The sequence below is a fragment of the Condylura cristata genome, unplaced genomic scaffold (assembly GCF_000260355.1).
Source record: "Condylura cristata isolate star-nosed mole 26May11 unplaced genomic scaffold, ConCri1.0 scaffold00011, whole genome shotgun sequence".
Lineage (NCBI taxonomy): Eukaryota > Metazoa > Chordata > Mammalia > Eulipotyphla > Talpidae > Condylura > Condylura cristata.
Genome location: NW_004567112.1, coordinates 3,038,993 through 3,044,412, shown reverse-complemented (window position 1 = coordinate 3,044,412; position 5,420 = coordinate 3,038,993). Strand labels below are relative to the sequence as shown.

General features: G+C 59.2%; 1 protein-coding gene across 3 annotated transcripts in view; it reads right to left on the bottom strand.

Annotated features, from left to right (window-relative positions):
- CHST15 (carbohydrate (N-acetylgalactosamine 4-sulfate 6-O) sulfotransferase 15) overlaps positions 1–5,420 on the bottom strand; it is a 62,403-nt gene that overhangs the window by 54,263 nt on the left and 2,720 nt on the right. The window contains exon 1 of one of the 3 annotated variants that reach the window (XM_004680963.2): positions 5,342–5,414. The exons of 1 other annotated variant lie outside the window; for it this stretch is intronic. The gene's annotated coding sequence lies outside the window, so the exon portion shown is untranslated. Of the gene's footprint in view, positions 1–529; positions 556–5,341; positions 5,415–5,420 lie in introns of those variants that run through there. One more of the 3 variants, XM_012723920.1, reaches the window with a different exon arrangement.

Below are 5,420 nucleotides of genomic sequence, written 5' to 3'. Positions count from 1 at the left end.
GTTACTAAATCAGAGCTTCTTTTCTGTCTGCTGGGTATACATCCCAATGCCTGTACAACACACGAAACAGCCCTTCCTCTCGGAGAAATGGGCTTTCGAAAGAATCACGTGCACTGGGTGTATTAATTCAACAAATGGCCAAGTCTCGAGACCACGGGTGGCCCCTGGGAGAGGCCAGAGGCGGCGAGTGGCTCGCACCCAGGACACCACAACGTGGCTCGCGGCGGGAAGTGCTGGGTGGGCCTGCAGAAGTGAAGTGGAGGAAGCTGGCGCCTGGAGGGGCGGGGGTCGGCCTGGCAGAGATTCAGAGCTGCTCGCCAAGGTTCCTGAAGGTGCGGATGGGGGAGAGAAGTCACAGCTCATCTGCGGGAGGCCGAGGAGGCCAGAGGCTCTCCGACACGGGATGTCAGTCAGCCAGCAGGTGCCCTGGGAAAGTCAGGGGCAACCTAAGTTCCCGCTAATCATTCTCTAAACTTGGCCCATCGCCCATGTTCTACAGACCACGGCCCTGGCCTTGCCAACTGCTCACCGAATCCGTGTCTGTCAACCCCCGTCAGCCAGGTCCTGGGCTCAGCGCTCTGTCCCCATGGGGGTGGACGTGCCCTGCCTGGCCTGAGGTTCCCTTTGCTTGCAGAACTCTTTGGTGTCAGGTCCCGGTGGAGTCCACCCCACCGGAGTCCACCCCACCGGAGTCCACCCCACCTGGAGTGCAGAAAGAGGAACTGGACAGGCCCGGCTTCCCCTTTCCTCGCTGAGCGGGCGTGTCGCCTCCAGCTGCTCTGTGTGGGAGGGTGAGGCCACAGCCCTCCCATTCTGCCTGTGATGGGGGCCGTCAGTCACCCCCACTTGCCCACTGGCTCAGCCACATGCCCCAACACTAGCTTCGATAAGGAGGAAGCGTCAGCCTTGTCTTGTCTGTCTTCCTCCTCCTCCCAGTTCCCCTGGTGTAGAATTCAGCCAGGAAGGAAGAGCTTGCTTGGGGATCACTCTTAAACCCTAAATTCCCCCATTTCTAGTATTCAAACTACCTGTCGGGCCAAAATTATGTATTACGTCCATTTTACAGGCGAGAAAACTGAAGCACAACATCCTATCCCTTGCCCAGGGTCACGGTAATGGAACAAAGAAGTGATGAGAGCCTTGAACCAGATCAGGGCGTCCAGCTCACCCCAGGGCCCCTGCTGCTCTGCCATGGAGGCACATCCAGGCGAAAAGGACACCACCCACCCACCCAGGGCACCAAACACCAAACATCCAGGTCACCGGCCACAGCTCTCTGGCTGAGCTCCCTTGCAGCAGTGCGAGTGACTGAAATGTGGGTCCAGACCTCAGAGCAAAGGGGCCAGGACCTGAGCCAGAGGAAGCTCGCTGCAGGCACAGCGGGACTGAGCAGACAGCACACCCCCGGCCGGGGCCGCCGGGAGGAGGCTGGCCACGGCTCCAGGCCTCCTCCCCCGAGATGCCATGCCATATCTGGGACCCCAGGAGCGACCCGGGTGAGCAGGTGCGTGCTCCAGCTCAGAAGAAAACGGGCAACTGCCAGGTTCCAGCACATGGAAGGAGAATCTCACTGTGTCTGGCCTGTCTCTCATTTGCCCACACTGGGGTATCTTCCAGGCACCTGGGTGATGCGGCTGCCTGCTTCAATATTTTCATCACAAACACAATTCTGGAAAGCATCCAAGTTTCCACTATAATGATTCCCTCTGCTTTTGAGGGTCTGCCAGGCTCGCTTGCTTCAGGACCCAAAAGGGCCAGCCCGGGGCTTGCTCCAGAAATACCAAATAGGTGTCAGGGAAGCCCGCCTGGTGAGGAGGCCCTGCCTTCCTGCCTGCTCCGGCTCTTCAAGCTCAGAAGCAGCTCAAGGCATGAGGCTGGAAGCAGGCAGCCTCTGCTCAACTGCAGGAGGCAGGCCAGAGCGGCGCCCAGGGCACCATCAGCTAAAAGTGCCCCTCAGTTCTTTGTCCAGGTTAAGAGCCAGCCCAGAGAGGCAAGGCACTCGGCCTCGGGAGGTCCTGCGGGCTCCAAGGAGTCCTGGGGTGAGGTTTTCTGGAGCTTGAGAGAAGCCCTTTGGGGCAGAATATGCCAGAAGTGGCCCCCCCAAGATACATACATATCTACCTAAGAGATTATAAGTAGGCCCAGGGAGTTCTGAGACATCCCACACTCTGGGTCTGCGCTCCAGCGTTCAAGAATAACCACAGAAGTCAGCGCTTGCTGAGCGCTTACTGCAGGTCAGACACTGCTGGGGTGCCGGGCAGGTGGCTCTCAGGCCAGGCAGGGCACCCTGCACCGCGCCCCCCCCACCGTCAGCCTTATGTAACTGATTTGTGCAAGCTCTGCGCGCCCACTGCTCCCGCGGGCCGCCTGCCCCCTGCACCTGGCCCGCTGCACCTGGGAGCCAGGAGCTCAGCGCTGCTGTGCAGTTCCTCCACATCCCTTTCGAATTCAGTGACAACCTGCTTTCCAGCTCTACCTCCCCCCAACTTACCACTTGCTGATTCACGCCACCGCCTTCCCCTTCCGGAGCCGCAATTGTTATTCTCAGCCCCCACCCCACCTCTTTCCCTCCGCCCTCCTCGCTCAGCTCATTCCTACAGGCTCCCTCCAGTGCAGGGAGGGCCTGTGCACTCAGGCCGCACTCAGCCCTCGCTGGACAAGAGGGACGCCTGCCTGACCTGCCCTCAGAGGCCAGCGGAGCCAGAGGGGACCCAGCAAATGGCAGCTGTCGTGATGGTCACGCGGCTTCCTCCAACCCCCGTACTTTAAAAATTCTGCACTGGCCCAAATCGACACGGAAGCAAGCCCTCCTCTCCGGAGCTCTAAACTGGATACTCGTAATGGATAACCGCTGTCTCTGTGCTCCGGCTCACGCTGTGAAACCCAGGCTGCACACCAATCATCTTGTCTCGGGCTTTCTCTTAAAGGAGGCGCTCCCAGGGAGGCAGTCAGGCCCGCACACCTGAGAGCCAGGAAGGGATACAGCCGCGAGGCCAAACACACCTCCGGACCCACAGCGCCCGCTGTATCTCCCGGGCGGCTAAGCGGCGCCACCTCCGGACCCACAGCGCCCGCTGTAGCGTGTCGAAACCCCGCTGAGCGCCCCCACCGCAGACCAGAGACAGAGGACGGGCTGGGCGCTGCTCAGCCGCAAACACCCCGGAACCACGGGCCAGAGGCGCCCTGCGTGACGGCCCAGATGCACTGCGCTCGGTGGCAGCTCTGTGAGTTCCTCTGCCTTCCAATTTGAAGGTGCCCTTCTTCCCTATAAAGGGGAGCAGAGCGACACTGCCGTGAGGACATGTCGGGTCTGAGAGCTGCTGACCACCGCACGCGCCCACTCACATGGGAGCCCCAGCCCAGCCTGGGGGTGACAGAGCACGCCCCGGAACTGCAGATCAGAGGCTGGGCTGAATTTCCATGGGCTGAATTTCCATGTGACCTTGGGCCTGTCACCCACTGTGCCGTGCCTCAACTTCCAGATTAGTAAAAGGAGGCTCTGGCTGCCTCGTAAGCGACTCCTCGCCAGCCTCGGCGGGCCTGGGTGTCCTTCCCAGCCCTTAACACAGCCCATCTTCCTCTGCCCCGGGGTGGCCTTTCTGCTCCCCTCCTACAGGCAGAACCCATCTGTCTTCTTCTGTGGGTCCCAAAGGTTCAACTGTAGCATCTAGTTGGTAATGAAATGACACAAGTTACACACAGAGTCTCATTTTTCCCATGATGGGGCTTCATGAAACAGCCACCTATGAAAGTACAACACAGTTGCAAGTGAAAGTACAACACAGTTGCAAGTGGGGGAGCCCCACCCCTGGGTCCCACAGGGATTATGAGCCCCAGTGCTCTCACATGTCACTGCCTCTGACTGTGAGACCCCTTTCCTGATGCGGAAGCAGAAACCCAGATTTCAAGCTCCAGCCTCCCCAGCGGGGCCCTAACCCTCTACTAGTCTTCTAGCATCTGAGTCCCTGTTTATCCATCCAAGCTTGAGAATTCCCCTAGTTCCCCTGAAAGATAAGGATATCCGCTCCATCAAGGCGGTCTCTAGCTGAAGCCGGGCTGAAGCTGCCCCCTCCAGGTGAGGCACACACGCAGGTGTTCCAGAACCCCCCCCCCATGTCCTTCCTCTTTCCAGGCCCCACCCTAGCATAGCAACTTTGAGCCCAGCTACAATGTAATCACAGCCCAGCACCCACAGGGATGCTCCCCCAGAGCAGGTTCAAATGGCCTGGGGCACCCAGAGCCCAACTGGTTAACTTTTGGCTTCTTCCTGTTCTTTCTTCAGAAGCTGGGAAAGCCTCCCGGCTGCTCTCCCCCCCCCTCCCCCCACAGGCTGCCCTTTCCAGATGCAGGGCTGAGCCATCTCTACCAGGCACCTCTCTGGATGCCTCATCTCTCCTGGCCAGGGGCAGCGGCCAGCGGGATGGGAGGGCCAGCAAACCCCCTCCGCAACAGCGGCCACGCTGCTCCAAACAGCGACCCAGGCCTGACAGCTCTAGTCAGCAAAGTAAAGCAAGGCCGCCTGGGATCCTCCGTGGGCAAAGCTGCCACACTGACCCCCACACGCTACCCTGGGTGAAGTAACCCCACATGCTTCCCCGCAAGCCAGCTCACTGCGGTCATGCAATGCCAAGGGAAAAACGAAGATACTGATGAGTTTCCTTCAGAGGGGCTGGCAATGGCTGTTGCCAGGGCTGAACCCCTAACCCCTGCAGCTCCACCTTCAGGCCACCTATCACCACTCAGGAAACCATGCAGGCCTCGCCACCCTGCCTCACTGTCCCCATCCAGAAGGTGGCCAGAAGAACACCTCGCTGCCCACCTTGTAGGAGTACTGGGGAGAAAAACTTATTTGACAAATTAAAAGGCATTTTTATTCCTCTGCTACTTTGAAAACATGTGATCTGTACATATTTCTGTACCAATTAAGACATCCTGGTTCGATGTACAGCTTGTAAAATGAGTAAGTACCAAGTTCTGGAAGAGAAGGACTTTGGTTTTGCAACACTGGCCTGGGGGTAGGGAAACTGGGGGTGGAGAACCATGTGGGAAGGTCCTCGAAAAACTTTAGGCAAGTGTCCAGACCTCAGTTTCCCCCCGAGGCTACTCGGGGCTATAGATCCTCCAGGGCTGGGGGGCATCAGCCTCAGCTCTGGCGCTGCTCTCCTCCTCAAGGCACCCTAAACATCTGGGAGCCGCAGCCAATAAACAAAGAGGGACTGAGAGTGGGGGGGCAAGCCAGATAGCGCCCCTCTGCACAGGGACAGCTTCATCCCTTCCACAGAGGCCCTGCGGCTTCCCCAGAGAAGCAACTTCATTCCCGAACTCTGTGCCATTAACTCACCCAACGTGAAGGCAGCGATGGGCCCCAGGGGAGCAAGGGGGCGGCCGCGGCGCCCACCCCAGCCCCCGGTCTCCTCGCC